The sequence below is a fragment of the Talpa europaea genome (genome assembly GCF_964194135.1).
Source record: "Talpa europaea genome assembly, chromosome: 14".
NCBI classification, from domain to species: domain Eukaryota; kingdom Metazoa; phylum Chordata; class Mammalia; order Eulipotyphla; family Talpidae; genus Talpa; species Talpa europaea.
Window position 1 is genome coordinate 60,329,291 of NC_140082.1, and position 16,410 is coordinate 60,345,700.

Below are 16,410 nucleotides of genomic sequence, written 5' to 3' on the forward strand. Positions count from 1 at the left end.
TGTTTATCTTTTTTGAATGCTGAGTAATATTCCATGGTGTATATGTACCACATCTTCTTGATCCAGTCATCTATTTTTGGGCATTTGGGCTGTTTCCAAAGCTTCACTATTGTAAACAGTGCTGCTATAAACATAGGGGTGCAGGTGCTCTTTGGAATTGATGTTTCTGTGTCCTTTGGGTAAATACCTAGGAGTGGGATTGCTGGATCATATGGAAGCTCTATCTTTAGTAGGTTGAGGAATCTCCACACAGCTTTCCATAGTGTTTGGACCAGTTTACACTCCCACCTTGCCAACATTTGTTGTTGCTAGTTTTTATAATATGTGCCATCTCACTGGTGTGACATGGTATCTTATTGTAGTTTTGATTTGCATTTCCCTGATTGCAAGTGATGTTGAACATTTTTTCATATGCCTGGTTACACCCAATTTTTATAGTTTAAAATAAAGAGGACAACAGTTCCTAATTTATAAAACATTTTAATGTAGGACTAATTAATTTTTCTAAGGATATTTTAAAGAACAGCTTGGAATGAGATTTCCCAATCAAGGAAACATGCATTTGTTTTCAGTTTATCAACTATCCTTAATAGAGCATTTTTACCAGACTGGGTTGGGGCAGTCAAGAATTCTAGGATGGGGCTCTGATTTGTTAGTGGATATTCCAACAAATCTTCAAAAAATGGTTAAGAATACTGGAATAAAATCTAGGCCATGAATAGCCCCCAATACCATGACAAGAAACATAATCTTAAAACAGGTCCTGAAGATGTATGTGTTAGCTACAGATAAAACAGACACTCCTGTTATTGTTGACAGTGAACTTTGTAACACTGCGTTACCTAGCAAAAACAATGCCTCAATTGCTTTTTGGTTTGCTGAGGGTTTAGAAATGGAAACAAATGCATATGAAATATGTGCACAAAAATCAAAAGAAAACCCTATACAAATCACAAGATTCATCATGGATATGGAATCAAGGTTGACATGCCAGAATCCCATGAAACCTGTTATTCCTACAATCACAGACCCAATAGAAAAAGTGACCCACAAGGAACACAGTGGGTGGGGAATTAACAATAAAGAAACAATGAACATAACTATAGTTGCAACAATGACACTTCCAATAGTGTTTTCTAAGATTGCAGAATATTGTTCAAAATAGATAAATGCTGGGTTATACACCATTAGGGGAATCTCACACCTTTTGGCAATACTTCGTAATTGGAATAACATGTTCTTCTTACTGCGCAAAGAAGAAACACCCGTGGTCTGAATGAAGGCCCAGGAAGAAGTAATCTCATGTGATGATGAAATATTAATATCATATGTAAAAATTGGAAACTCAATAAAAAAACAGGAATGTTGTTTATAAAACTATCTCTGTCATTTACAGCTAAGTTGTTGGCTTCCATATACTGTATATATGCTTGTAACCAAAACTGTGTTAGATTTTCAACGACATAATCACTGTTTTCAAAAGCGATCAGACATTTCCCCAATGTTTGCCTTGTGTCTTAATCCCAGTAGTCAACTGTTTCAGTCATGATAACCATCACTATGGGACCATAATCTGAAAAATGCTCTTCATGGATGTTAAAATAGGGTGTGATATAGGAATCACTTGCCAGATGCCGAAGGTCTAAACCTTCCTGCCCTTGGAAACAGCCATATATACTGAATGCGATGTACAGAAGGTATAAAACCACTATCACAAATTTGGACTTAGTGTTTGTGAGAAAGGGGCCAAAATAATCTCTAAAGAACAAGTCCATTGGATGGATGCTCGATTCTTCATCAGTTCGAAGAGAACTAAATGGGAGGCAGCAGCACATTATCAGCGAGGAAGAATTTTGGTCCGGGTTACCCTCTGACCTTTGCAGCCTGCTCTGACAGGCCACTTCTCTCTTACCATCTAGGGCCATAGAGGCTCCAAAACAGGTGATGTTATAAAAATAACAGAAGAGCAAGGTTGTTCTCGTGTAAATGCAAAAGTACTGCACGGACTTAAAGGAGGTTGTTACCCCTGTAAAGAAGGCCAGGACATTTGTGAGAGTGGTGATGGTAATGGGCACCACCACATGGGAGTAGATGTCAGACATTCGCTGTTGTACGCTGTCCATGATGTTGGTCTTCTGCCAGGCAAAAATCATGATAAACATGTCATCAACGCCAACACCTGTAAAAAAAAAAATCTTAATGCACATTAATATCCATAAAAGTGTAAATAGCATAATTCAAAAGGTTTCCCCCTTTTTCTCTTTTGAATGAAGCAACATTGTTTTACATCCTTGTTGAGTTTTTGACAGTCTAGGATTTCTCCCCTCAGGTGTGGCCACCTTCGCTCTCCCAGCACCAGCGCACCTTTGGTCCTCCACCAGCGTCCTTGTGCTCTCCTCAGGTCCCTCTTACCACCCCCCCTCCTCCCCCTGCTTCCTGGCTGTCTCAGCTCTAGGACAGCTTTCAAGAGTTGCTTTGAAAGTTTGTCTTTGTCTGACCCTTTGTCTAGTTTCCCTATATTCCACATCTAAGTGAAATGATCCTTTGTCCCTTAAGGTCTTATTCTTTGGTCCTTCAGGTTTTATTAATCTCACAGAATCTGTGTTTAGGTAACACTCTCCTTGGTTGTCTCTGAGTCCACAACAGAGCATACTCCTCCCTCTGTAATAAGCTTGTGCTTTGCACGGATTCCTATTATTTACGCACCGTGCAGTATACTCCACCTCTCCAATTATGGTACCTCGGTGTTGAGATCAGGAAACCTGGTGGATGCATGTTAGTTCAAGCAGGATTAGCAATCTGTTTCTGATTCCACTAGATTACTTCAGAGACCATTTTCTCTCATAAGCCATTTCACAGAAATGCATAAACACTTTCAGCCAACCTTCTGTTACTGAACCTATCTGACCACCAACAGCATCAATCTATCTTTGCAGTATGACTTGAGAGGCACGGTGTCATTGACAGGCACACTCACACTAGTTTTCCTGCTAGTGTGTTTTTGAAATCCAGATTATGTCATTCGAACTTCCCTAGCTGAATCTTGCAAGATGGCCTCACCTTCTCCAGATACCCACAACTAGATTGCAATAGAGCAAAGCCCAAAACCCCTGAAGGAAAAAACAGACCTCCACAGCATATCTGAGGAGCAGCAGGCCCAAGGGTGGGAAAACATGAAGCAAACTCTGTGTAGTGAGATTGGGGCTGCACAACTCGTGGCGGGTGGGCACATGCTATGCAACAACCCCTACATTTGGGCCTCCCTGGTGGCGCAAGGGGTTGAGACACAGCCTGTGAAGAAATCCACAGACTCTGCAGCACGAGTTCAATGCCCTGGCTGGCCAGGGAGCAACCCACATGGCGATCAGACTTCCCCTGACTCGCCCGCTGCTCCCCTCAGCAGTGTATTTCAGTCAGTCTGCTTGTGTATTTCAGTCAGTGAGAATCCTCTCATGCCCCCTCTCCTCCGGCCTGTACTCCAGCTCTTGTATACATAAATAAATAAATCTTAAAGGAAACCCCTACAGTTGTGGGTTTGACACACAGCAATACCAGGGACTCCTGAGACCTGTCAATGCACTGAATAAGGGAGTCAGCAAGTTGACAGCCAGGAACTGGAAAGCTTTGGGGTGGTAGTTCAGCATGAGCATTACTGGCTTGAGTGGAGTCTCACAGTATAGAACAGCTGGATCCTGACCTCTCAACAGGGAGAGCTGAGTCAGGTCACCTGTGTCTTCCCATAGAAAAGGCTACTACTCGAGACTGGGATATTCAGAGAAATTGCCACCCTAACATGTGGCTAAATCCAAAACAACAAAGGAATCCTGGTAAACTAGAGCTCAGTGCCTGCTAATGACAGGCACTCACACCCCAGGATAAGGCTTTGAGTGTCAAAAGAGAAGAGAACTCCCTGCCTGTGAGTCCATGTCAGCTGCAATCTGAGCCCAGTGCTCAAGCTCACGCTCAAGCATTCAAGAACAGCTTAGCGTGAGCATGAAGCCATGAAGGTCATTAAGGCTGAGAAGTGGGCAAAGAAGTGGGGAGCACTTTGCAGTACCACCTCTGGTATCCACAGCACAGTAGGAAGCTTGAATTCCTGGCATTCATTGGGGTGATTCTTTGGTGCCCCACTGCCCTGGCACTCACTGTACCTTCTGCCCCTCATAAGTACCAGTTCTCTTGTTACTTCAACAGGGGAATAGACAACGATTTGAAAGTCTATCCCCACTACAACCCATCAAAATTAAAAACGAGGGGACAGACAAACAAGATGGGAGCCCCATTCAAGCAAAACGGCAACACATGACTGACATAGATTTAGGGCAACAGTTCTAACAAAGCCATGGAACTCCAATAACAGAGGACATGAGCCAACAAGAGAATACAAACAAAGCAATATGAGGTGGCTACAGTTAGAAATCACAGAAGTCTGAAACACTATAACTGAATGAAAAACATTCATTGAGGGCCTCAGTAGCAGGCAAACAGAAGCAATGGAAATAATCGGTGAGCTCAAGAAACACCATATTGGCAAACACACAATATAACAATGCAGGAAAAAAGGAATTTGAAAAAGGATATCATGTTTTCCTTTTGGGAAAACAGAGAGAAATCACATCCATCTCATATGGGTCCTAGAAGTAACAAAAATAAAGGCATAGAAAGTTCACTTAAAAAATAATGCCAAAGGGGCAAAATGGCAGCACAGTAAAGATGCTGGGCTCACCCTCTCCATGTGTTCAAACTAGATTGCAACAGAACAAAGCCAATGACTCCTGAAGGAAAAACAGACAATTACAGTACAAGTTAAGTGCCCATCCAGAGGAGGGAGACCCCAGCCAGCAGTGGAACAGGCCAAACAGGTAGCCTGCCTAGGCAGTGAGGTGAGCCCCAGTGGGCCTGGCAGAACTGGCAATGTGCTTACAAAGAAACATTTGGATGACCTCAGCAAGCCTCCAGACTGGGTCCTGAAGCAGACCCACCACCCAGGCCCCCAGAGAGTGGTTCAGATCTGTGAGCTCAGCAGTGGCTCATGGAAGCAGGCCCATTGACTGCAGGCCTTGGCAGTTCCCAGTGAGCCAGGGCAGGACTGGAAGCAGACCAGCCACAGCAGGCATTGGTGCAGACATCAGTGATCTCTAGTGGGGGGGGGGAGGCAGGAGGCAGTCCTGGAAGTAGCCCTTGGCAGACCTCAGGGCCTGGAAGCAAATCCACCAAGGTAGGTCCCCTCCTGAAGTTGACCTATGTCAAAATGTGCAGTAAGGAAACTAGAAAGAGTTCAAGGCAAAGACAGAACGAAGAAGGCAGTCAGGCAGAAAAAAGCAGATAACCTATAAAAGTACCCTCTTCAGGCTTACATCTGAATTCTCTGAGGAAATTCAACAAGTGAGGAGAGAATGGAATAATGTATTCGAAACACTCCAAGATCAAAACTGCCAGCCAAGAATACATATCCTGCAAGACTCTCGTTCAGATGTGAGGGAGAAAATAAGGACTTCCCAGACAAATGAAAGCAGGAGTTTGTTATCACTAGACTTCCTCTTCAAGAAATATTGAAAAGAGAACTCCTATCTGAATTTCCCATGAGAAAAGTCACAAGAAGCTAAATTATAGAACAGAAAACTAAAGACAAAAATACAGTAGCTAATACCTTTATATCAATGATCACTTTAAGTGTGAATGGAATGAATTTGCCAAGCAAAAGGCACAGAAAGGATGGTTGGATCTGAAAAGAAATTCAACTTCTTGTTGTCTCCAGGAGACCTATGTGAGTTCAGAAGATGAACAGATTCAAAGCAAATAAATGGCTGGGAAAAAAATCCTACTAGTGAATGGGACCCTCAAAAAGGCAGAGACAGACATACTTCATCAGACAAAGAAAAACCTTGCAGTTAAAAAGGGGAACAAGAGGCAGAATGGTCATTGCATAGTGATTAATGGAGCAACACATCAGGAAAGGATCAATATACCATCAGTATACATGCAGCAAACAAAGGTGCACCCAAATATATAAGACAACTATTTGACAAACCTAAAAACAGACATTGGCCACAACACAATGATGGTAGAAGACTTTGACACCCCACTTACATCAAAGACAGATCAACCAGAGGGAAAATCGACAAGGAAACAATCGCCTTAAGTGAGCAATAGACCGCTTGAGCCCACCAGACATTTATGGAGAACTACACTCCCCAAACGCTGAGCACACTTTCTTCCGAAGGTCACATGGAACATTTTCCAGAGTGGATCACATGTTGGATCATAAAACAAGTGGGAATAAATCCATGAAGTTTGAAATCATTGTCAGGCACCTTTTCCAATCACAATGGTATCAAATAGAAATCAAGCACAAAAGCAAGGTGGGAAAAACCCTGAGTAGGTGGCGACTATAAAGCACCACACTCATGACTATTGGGTTAATGAGGAAATCAAAGAAGAAATTTAAAAAACACCTGGAGACAACGGAAAATGAAGACACAACCTATCAGAACTTCTGGCCAGGAGCAGGAACAGTTCCAAAAGGGAAGTACACGGCAACACAGGCACACATCAAGAAATAAGAAAGAACTCAAATAAATATGCTAACATTACCTGAAAGAATTAGCAAAAAAGCTAGTTGAAGGAAGGAAATAATAAAAATCACAGTGGAAATAAATGACATAGAATTTAAAATGACAGTTTAAAAAAGTCATTGAGGGCCTCCCAGGTGGTGCAAGGGTAAGACACATCCTATGAAGTTATCTGAAGCCACTGGGCCACGGGTTCGATCCTTGACCAGGGAGCTGCGCACATTTTGCAGCAGATATCTCCTGACTTGCCCGCTGTTCCCCTCAGCAGTGTATTTTCATCAGTCTGCCTGTTCCGTTCCCCGCTCTGTCTCTGGTGAATCCACTCATCCCCTCATACCTCTGACCTGTACTCCCCACCTTGTATGCATAAATAAATAAATGTTAAAAATGTATTTTAATTTAAAAAATCAATGAAATGAGTAGCTGGAAATTAGGGGAAAAATAAGATAGAAAACTTCTAGCTAGACTCAGTAAGAAAAAACTCTTAGTATAAGGGGGTAGAAGGAACATATCTCCACAGATAAAAGGCATCTATACCACACCCACAGGTAACATCCTCAGGGAGAGAATAGGACAAGATTTCAGATACACAACAATGATGTGCACTATCCCCACCTATGTTCAACAGAGTATTGGAGGTACTAAAGCTATTAGGCAAGAGAGGGATACAAAAGGAACCCAAACTGGAAACAAAGAAGTCAAACTATCACTATTTATAGATGACATGATAATACATATAGAAAAACCTAAACACTACATTTTACAAAATATTCGAACAATCAGTGAAGTGAGAGACTGCAAAAGCAACATGCAAAATTCTGTTGAATTCCTATATGCAAATAATGAACTAGAAGAAAAAGCCCTCAGGAAAACGATCTCATTTATAATAACATTGAAAAGTATTAAATACCTAGAAATAAGCCTAACAAAAGAGGTGAATGATCTAAGAAGAGGTGGCACATATACACAATGGAATATTATTCAGCAATCAAAAAAGATAAACTCATGCCATTTGTAGCAACATGGATGGATCTAGAAGGATTTTTCTCAGTGAAATGAGCCAGAAGGAAAAAGAAAAATATGGGATGGTTTCACTTAAAGCAGGAATATAGGGGAACCAAAAAAGACATCAGCGTAAAAAAATAATAACAGCACAAAACACAACAAAACAAAGACAAAATTATAAATCAGAGACATCCTGCAGGGGAGGAGGAAGGAGAGGGATCAGAGGGAGGGAGGAGCACTGGGGACTGAGGTGATGGTGCACGGGTGCATTGGGGAAGGAAACTCTATGGGGACTACACATGAGGGGATGGGGGGAAGGAAACATTGTTGAAAAATGAACAATGATGTAAAAAATTAAAAAAAAAAGAAATAAAAGTAAAAAAAAATAAAGAGGTGAATGATCGATTCAATGAAAATGATAAGGTATTGCTAAAAGTAATAGAAGACGATGCAAGAAAATAGAAAGATATTCCCCGCTCATGGATTGGAAGAATTAATATTGTTAACGTGTACACCTTCTCCAAAGTAAGACAGATAGAGATGAAATGTAATTCCTATCAAAGTTCTAGTGGAATTTTTCAAAGAAATAGATCAAATTTAATTGAAATTTATATAGAGCCAGAAAAGACCCCCAATAGTCAAAGCAATATTGACCAAAAAACGTATTGGAATTAAAACAGACACACAGACCAATGGTATAGAAATGACAGCCGAGAAATAAACCCATAATTTTATGGACAGTTTATGTACAAAACAGGAGTCAAGAGTACACAATGGAAAAACGAAGTTCTCTTCAACAAACGGTACTGCAAAACTGGGTAGCCACAAGTAGAAAAACGAACTAGACCACTCTCTCCAGGAACCAGGCAAAATACGCCATAATATTGGCTTCATGGCTGTCTTTGGGGATTTGACTCCAACTTCAAGAAGACAAAAGCAAAAATAAACAAATGATACTACACAAGCTAAAAGGCTTCTGCCCAGCGAAAGGAAGTCTCATCAAAATGAAATGACACCCTACTGAATGGGCAAATACATTTGCACATCACACACCTGCCAAGTAGCTAATGTCTAAGATCTACAAAGGACTCAGACAACTCAACCAAATGAAAACAAGCCAATCAAAAATGCACAGGAGAGCTAAATAGACACTTCTCCAAAGACAACACACAGATGGCCAGCAGGCACATGAAGAAAATGTTCAACATCACGTATCATCATGGAAAGGCAAATCAAAAGCAGAGGGATGTACCACCTCACAGTGAGAATGGTCTACATGTGTATCTAACAGAAACCACAGAGGTTGGTTAAGATAAGGAGAAAAAGAACCCTAGTACTTTCTTGGTGGGAATATAAAGGTTTCCTAGGTTTGAATTCACCAATCTCATGTGGATATGGTAGATTGCTTTTAATTATTTTTTCAATTCTCAATCACACTGAAATGAACATACTTACTCTACTTTTTGGAGCATTTTTTCAATTATTAGGACAAATTCCTAGAAGTAGAATGAAGAGGTGAAAGACATGCACCTTGAATCCCCTTGTAAACCTTTTGATTTGATACAAAAATTGGACTAAGTATGAGCCAATTCATAATCTTCTCCTAGCAGCAGATGACAGTGTTCATTACATACAACCACCCCAAAAGCTTCAGTCTCGCAATTTTTATTATTCTAATAAGAAAACAAGGCATCTAAGTTTTGGTTTAATTTGCATCCCTTGATTGAGAGGTCATATATTTTCCCCCTTACATTTTCAGTGTATTGTATTTTCCCTTTTCGGGGGTGTGTGTGTGTGTGTGTGTGTGTGTGTGTGTGAGAGAGAGAGAGAGAGAGAGAGAGAGAGAGAGAGAGAGAACTGCCTGCTCATGTCATTCTCTTTTCTTTTCCATTTGGGGTCCTTATTTTTTCCAGCTCTGAAGACACAATTTAATGTTTGTCTTCATTTCTGACACCTTATTTTGGATCTGTCGTCATCTAAGCACAGTTCTTTTATTTAATCTATCATAAACTCTTTCTGTTATCTACTTTCTCCCAAACACACACATAGTGTAGCCTCACATTTGCTTTACTCACCTAGTATTAGAAATGGTGCATTTGCAACTATTGTCACAAATGGCACCCCCATGTTCAACATGAGGCCAAAGCCACTCACCACTGCCAAGGCAACAGAAATCACTCCAACGACTGCAATAAACATTTTGTTTCGTATACAGCTAAACCTGTAAATAGGGAGGGAAAAATGATGAATTTTTAGAAGCAGCTTCCATACTCAAATTCCATCAATTCATGACATTCTTGATTTGGACCTGTTCTGAAATCGCTCCTGCAATCATTCTACACCTGTCTCCTGGAGACCTTTAATTCCCATGCACTATCCCAGACCAACTATACCAATTCAAAGAGGGAAAATAAAAGTTGGCATTTTGTGCTTTAACTTAACTATCTTCTTATGCAGCTGGCCAAGCACTAATTCCCTGATGGTGTTTCAGAACAACATACTTGTACTGGAGCTCAGCAGATGGTTAATTCCACTCTAGTGTTCAAGGAGTTGTGTGTGAATCGAACACAACACTAAAGGGCAGGCAGCTGTAGTTGAGATAGTACCCACATCCAATTATCTTTGCACTCATTTCCTGATCCCAACTAGCTATTAACACCAACCTAAAGGGTTCCTGTACAACAGAGATAGTATGTGGTTAATAAAATGCATGAAAGCATCCTGCTAAAACAGTTTCAAGATTCTCCTTTATTGATGAAGTGGGTTCAGAAAAGTTGCTATTAATTGCAAAAAAAAAAAATGTTTTGAAATGTACTGTTTTTGGATCAACACAAGACTTTTCTGCACCAGAAATGTGAATATAGAGAGAGCATTTGAAAGCATGTATGCAGTACTTTGCCTCCACAATAACTACATTACATTTTAAAATATTGAAAGCCACCTGTGGTTTTATATTTTAATTTTGTGTGAAGAGTTTTAAAACAAATGATTGATAAAAGTCTCTCTGGACTTCTATAGGAAAAAGAAACTAAGTGTGAAGATTAGGAGAGAAAACTAAGGAAATGGAGCTACCGATTCCAAAACAGAATGTGACGAAAAGACTTTTTCAGACCATATTCACATAGCAAAACTTTCTTTTTATTAAAAGTTTTCTGCACCGTTGATGTGTTTCACTTTTTCTCAAACTGCTGTTGCCTCGAGTTAAATTTAGTGTCCCAAATACACACACACACACACACACACACACACACAAATTTCAGAGAAAAAGTAAATCGCTTGGTTACAACAAATTTGAACATAATGAATGTTTTCCTTTTGCAATATTTCTTGAAAACAATATTTATAAATATTTAAGATAAGAACATAACAAAGATAAACTTCAAATGCAAAAAGATTAGCAAGAGCTACACAGGACATGTTTAGTCTCAATCCCTTTTACAATTTTCTGCCTTTTTATGTAAAATTTTTAGACACTGATGTAGGAAGTTAAATTGTTGGCTACAGTGACTTTACTTTGAGTAGTTGTGCTGATGTTCTCTAAGCAACTGTTATTAATTATAAGTGAAGGAAAGATATGAAAATGGACACTGTAGGAGACTGATGAATGCACTTACAGATATTCTAGAACCCTACAAGAAACTTGATAGAAACAGTTTATCAAAATGATTGGAGAATAATCGAACTTTAGATTTCCTATGACCTGGGATCAACAGATCTTCACTCAGTAGGTTTACAATGACGCTGCGCAGAATCATTTTATCTAAAATTTTCCAAACACGATTCCAATGGTCAGTCAAATTGAGGCATCCTTGGCAGCAAAATGGCCAATTTTCTGAACATTCTAATAACTTGACAGCATCGGGCTGAATTGGAAATGATTACACTTAGAAAACTGTATGTTTGGGGTGGAGGCCACATCTTTCTAAAAGATAATGATGTCTATTAAACACAAGAACAATTAAAGTATATTTGAGAGGAGAAAGATTTTCCAGATTTTCTCAGAAATTGATCTAATAGTTGGCATAATAAGTTTTGTCATTTCTAAAATGCCAAATTTGAAATAGACTACAAACTCAATATACCACTACTTGCCATAGAATGGTGTTCAATTTGGCCATACTCTCTTGGGAAGGTCTTACTATTGTCCAAATGATTTCATTCCAAGCCAAAAAAATATGGAATGCTCAAATGTGTTGAATCCCTGAGCTAAACAAACATAAGATAGTCGTATTGATAACAGAGAGAGGGAGGGCGAGATGCCAAAAGAATCTACAAAAGCACTAGCAGGAAAATCAGTTACATATATTCAAGTCCAAGGAAGGCAAGTATTAGGACTATACTCAGCACCTGTGCTAACAGAAATTTCCTGGTTATTTTCCTCTTTGTGCCTGCTCCAACCCAGGAAGTAGTCTTGCAGTGTGGAAAGGAGGAAGGCATACTAGACAAATCCTATGAGAAACACTGTCTTAAATATGCTCAGAATACTCAAGGAGAACACTGACAAGGAAAGCAATATATGAATGAAATAATAATAATATACATAGAAAAATTTAAAAGGAACCAAACAGAAATTCTGGAGCTGAAAAGCTAAAAAAACAACCAACAAACACATATACAATACAAACAAGTGAAACTTAGAGATGCTGACCAGATTTAGCATTGTGCTGGAATTGCTCGCCAGAGCCATTAGTCAAGGAATAGAATAAAAAGAATTCAAGCTGGAAAGGAAGAAATATAAGTATCCTGTTTCAGAGATTACATAATCACAGATATGAAAATCCCAAAGCATCCACAAGAAAACTACTAGTTACAAAAAATTCAACAAAGCTACAAGATACAAGAAGAACTTATAAACATCAGTTCTGTTTCTATTTATGTGCAAAGAGCAATTGCAAAAGAAATTAAGAAAGCAATTCTATTTAAATAGTATCTAAAAGAAGAAAATACTTAAGAATACATTTGACCAAGGAGGTAAAAGATGTGTACACTGAAAATTATAAAACACTGGTGAAAGAAAACCTAATTTAATAGAAAGACAACCTTAGTTGATGTGAAGGATTAATACTGTTAAAATGTCAATCACCCAGCAATCTACTGATTCAACTCAATTTCTATTGAAATTGCAATTTCCTTTTTTCTTTTTCAGAAATGGAGGAGCCAACCCTCAAATTCATTTGAAATTGCAAGGAGCCCAGGATATCCAAAACAATCTCGAAAAATAAGAAAAAGTTGCTGGACTGAGATTTCCAGATTTCAAAACTTACAACAAGTTACTGTAATTAAAACAATGTGGGGACCTCCCCAGTGGTTCAGCGGTTGATCACTGGCTTGCGAAGCTGCCCGCAGCTTATGTAGCGCCAGTTCCATCCCTGGCCGCTGGGTGAGGGTCACACTTGGCACGCGGAACTCTCGTGCCACCTGCTGCTCCCCTCAGCAGTGTATTTTGTCAGTCTGCCCATTCCGTTCCCCTATCTGGCTCTGGTGAATTCTCTACCCTCCCACGCTTCTGACTGTACCCAGTGCTGGTATAAATAAAATAAATAAATCTTAAAAAACAAACAAACAAACAACAAATGCAATGTGGTACTAGCATGCAAATAAACATACAGACTAACAGTATAGAATTAGGAGTCCAGAAATAATCCATAAATATAGCCAGTTGATTGACAAGTGTAGTAAGTCTAACAAACTGGAAAAGTCTTTTCAATAAATGGTTCTTGAAAACTGGATCTTCACATACACAAGGATGATGCTGGGACCTTACTAAATACCGTAAACAGAACTGAATTAGACATTGATCAATAATCTAAATAAAACAGTTAAAACCATAAAAACTTGTAGAGGGAAACACAGGGTCAGTGTGCATGACCTTGGGCTTGTCAATGTACACTTAGATATAATACCAAAAATACAAGTACCAAAAAATTAGATATGTTGGATTTCATAAAAAAAAAAATGTTAATTGTTACAGGCCATTGTCAAGAAAGTGAAGAGACAGTCTATAAAGAGGGAGAAAATATCAGCAAGTCATATAGCTGAGAAGTGGCTTAATAACTGAAATATGCAAAGTGCTAATGAAAAACTTGAATCAACAACAAAAGGTCAAACAACCCAATTATAAGAAGGGCAAAGGACTTGGATAGACATTTCTCCAAAGAGGATATACAAGAGGCCAATAAACAATTGAAAAGATAATCAACATGATCATATAACATGAATCATCATCACAATGAGATACCTCTTGACACCAACTAAGAAGACAGGTAAAATTGATAAAAGGGAAAAGGATGAGTTTTGGTTTATAGGGAGAGTGTGTAAAAGCTGGAGCCCCTATCTACTGCTGGTGGGATCGAAAATGGTGTGGACTCTGGAAAACAATGTGATGGTTCTTCAAATAGCTGACTATGGAATTCTCACGCAACCCACCAATTCCACCTGTAAATGATTCTCTTAACATGAGCACACCATGTTCCTTGCAGTGTTACGATTGTCATGAGAAGGAAATATTCCAAGTGCCCACAAAAGACCGTGGGTAACCAAATTGTGGAGCACACATACAATGGAGCACAGAGCCATCAAGCAGAATGAAGCTGTCACTTGTGCACAAGGACAAACCCTGGAAGCATTATGATAAGTGAAATAAGTCAGTCACAAAAAAATATATGATTCCATTGACATGAAAATCTAAGAAAAGCAAATTCATAGAAAAAATAGAGTCAAGGTTATTCAGGACTGGAGGAGAGAAGGGCAGCAGGAGCCACTGATCACTGGTCACAGAGTTCTTCTTTCGGGTTAGAAAAGATATTTGGAAACAGTCACGACAGTATGGAGCCGTGGGGATGTGATTGATGCCAGTGAACTGTACACTTAAAATGGTTAGGATGGCAAGTGTTACGTTAAAAAAATCTTACAACAAATATTTTTAAGTTTAAAAACTAATAAAAGTTCTTTTTTACCTGTAGCATGATACGATTGCAAATAATATGATCAGAAGGTATGCCGTGTAAAACAAAGGGACCACTGACCTAGCAGTCGCCTCAAATTCCAGTTTCCAGGCCTCCCCGGTGGCGCAGCGGTTGAGCGCTGGGTTGCGAAGCTGCTCGCAGCCTCTGCAGTGCGGGTTCGATCCCCGGCTGCTCCCCGGCCACCAGAGGAGGGTCCCACCTGGCACGCAGACCTCTCCTGCCGCCCGCTGCTCCCCTCAGCAGTGTACTTCGGTCCTTCTGCCTGTTCTGCTCCCTGCTCTGCCTCTGGTGAATTCTCTCACCCTCCCGCGCTTCTGACTGTACCCAGTGCTTGTATAAATAAATAAATCTTTAAAAAAAAAAACCAAAAAAAAAATTCCAGTTTCCTAGAGAGTGATGTGAAGTAGACCACCTGTCGTAAAAATACAGTCAGGTAAAATAACTTTCAATTCCAATATTTGTGTATGAGTGACAAGATCTATCAAAAAATTATAGCTTATTGATTGAAACATGTTACAGTTCGGTAAAAGATTAAAATAGTGTGAATTATGATTTTAGAATAAAGGTAATAAAAAATGTTCCCCACCAACTCATGGCATGCTTTCTAAGATTTCTTTCAAAAAACAATGTTTAATATTCCTGAGTATACAAATTCTCAATTTTCTCTAATACTGTGTAATCACTGATAACTGTCAAAATTTTGGCTTTTTATAAATGATGAGTAGGTTGCTGTCTTTTGCTATTTAAATACAAAGCATAATTTCAGCAAGGCCTGGTATCCAAAGCCTTTTCCCAGCGTGTGTCTCTCACCAGGCATTTGTTCAACATCTAAGGTGCCTGGCAGGATGCTAGAAAATACTTGAGAAATCTGAGCTAATTGTGTTTTTCAAAAACACCAGGGAACTTCAGCTTAAAGGTTTGTTTTTTATTCCAGTGACACCAAGCAAGTTTTGGGGGTTCCATAAAAAGTGCAGATGTGAAGTGAGAGAATTCTGACTAGAAAACCAAAAGGAACCCTGAAGATCAATGTCTGCCCTGAACACGCCCACCCCTGGAGTATAAAATGAGTGTTTCCCACTAGAATGTGACCCAGTATCTAGGCGGGCGGCTTCCCTTGGTGTCCCTTGAAGAAAGCTGGCTTAAGCTTCAAAGAGAGTGGAGCAGACCCGGTACCATGTCAAGGCCTCCACCAAGTAGCCAGGTGTGGGCACATCCCTGGACAGGTCTTATCCCTCCCACCTTCTCCTTCCTCTAAACCCTGCCCAGGGCACCAGGATGTTCTTCAAGGCCAGACGCTTTTCAATGGCATGAATTTGGTCCAGGAACTCGAGCAGCCACTTCTGGCTGCGCACACTGTCCTCGGGGTCCATGGTCTTCAGGTAGTACTGCAGCCGCATGGCCTTGGCGTGCAGGAGTAACCGGCTTGTTCCTGAGCCGGGACCTAGGACGGTTCCTCCCAAGAGGCCGGCCAAGTAGAGGGGCGCAGCAGAAGTGTTGTAAATAGGGAAGGTGATGCTTCTCAGGTCCATGTTGTTATTCTTCTGCCAGATGAACAGGAGTGGTTTGGAAGGCATGCAGGTGCTCTGGTACCTGGCACACACCTGAGGGTAGAGAACCTGGGTTCCATCTCCCAGGGGCGCAGTCAGCATCTGCACCGCCTCATACAGTTGACTAATTTCTGAGAAGGTGACTTATCCAGCAGATTGGCAGTGTTGGAGACCACCAGGATGGAGGCAAAGTTGACCTCCGTGCTGGACTGCAATGGGGAGAACAGGTGCGACTCGTTGGTGGAGAAATGTGCCTGCACCTAGCGTTGCTCGGCCTTGGCTGGGCTGCCCAAAGGGGTGTAGTGCTCCTCCAGGTTCTCT

The 16,410-nt window shown here is 40.3% G+C and overlaps 1 pseudogene across 1 annotated transcript; it reads right to left on the reverse strand.

Moving 5' to 3' along the window:
* Positions 1-675: 675 nt before the first annotated feature.
* On the reverse strand, positions 676-16,191 carry LOC311184199 (patched domain-containing protein 3-like; annotated as a pseudogene). The gene is made up of 4 exons: positions 15,814-16,191; positions 14,534-14,769; positions 9,653-9,798; positions 676-2,179 (listed from the first exon to the last, which is right to left on the reverse strand). The product of its transcript is annotated as a patched domain-containing protein 3-like (transcript).
* Between the last annotated feature and the right edge of the window lie 219 nt (positions 16,192-16,410).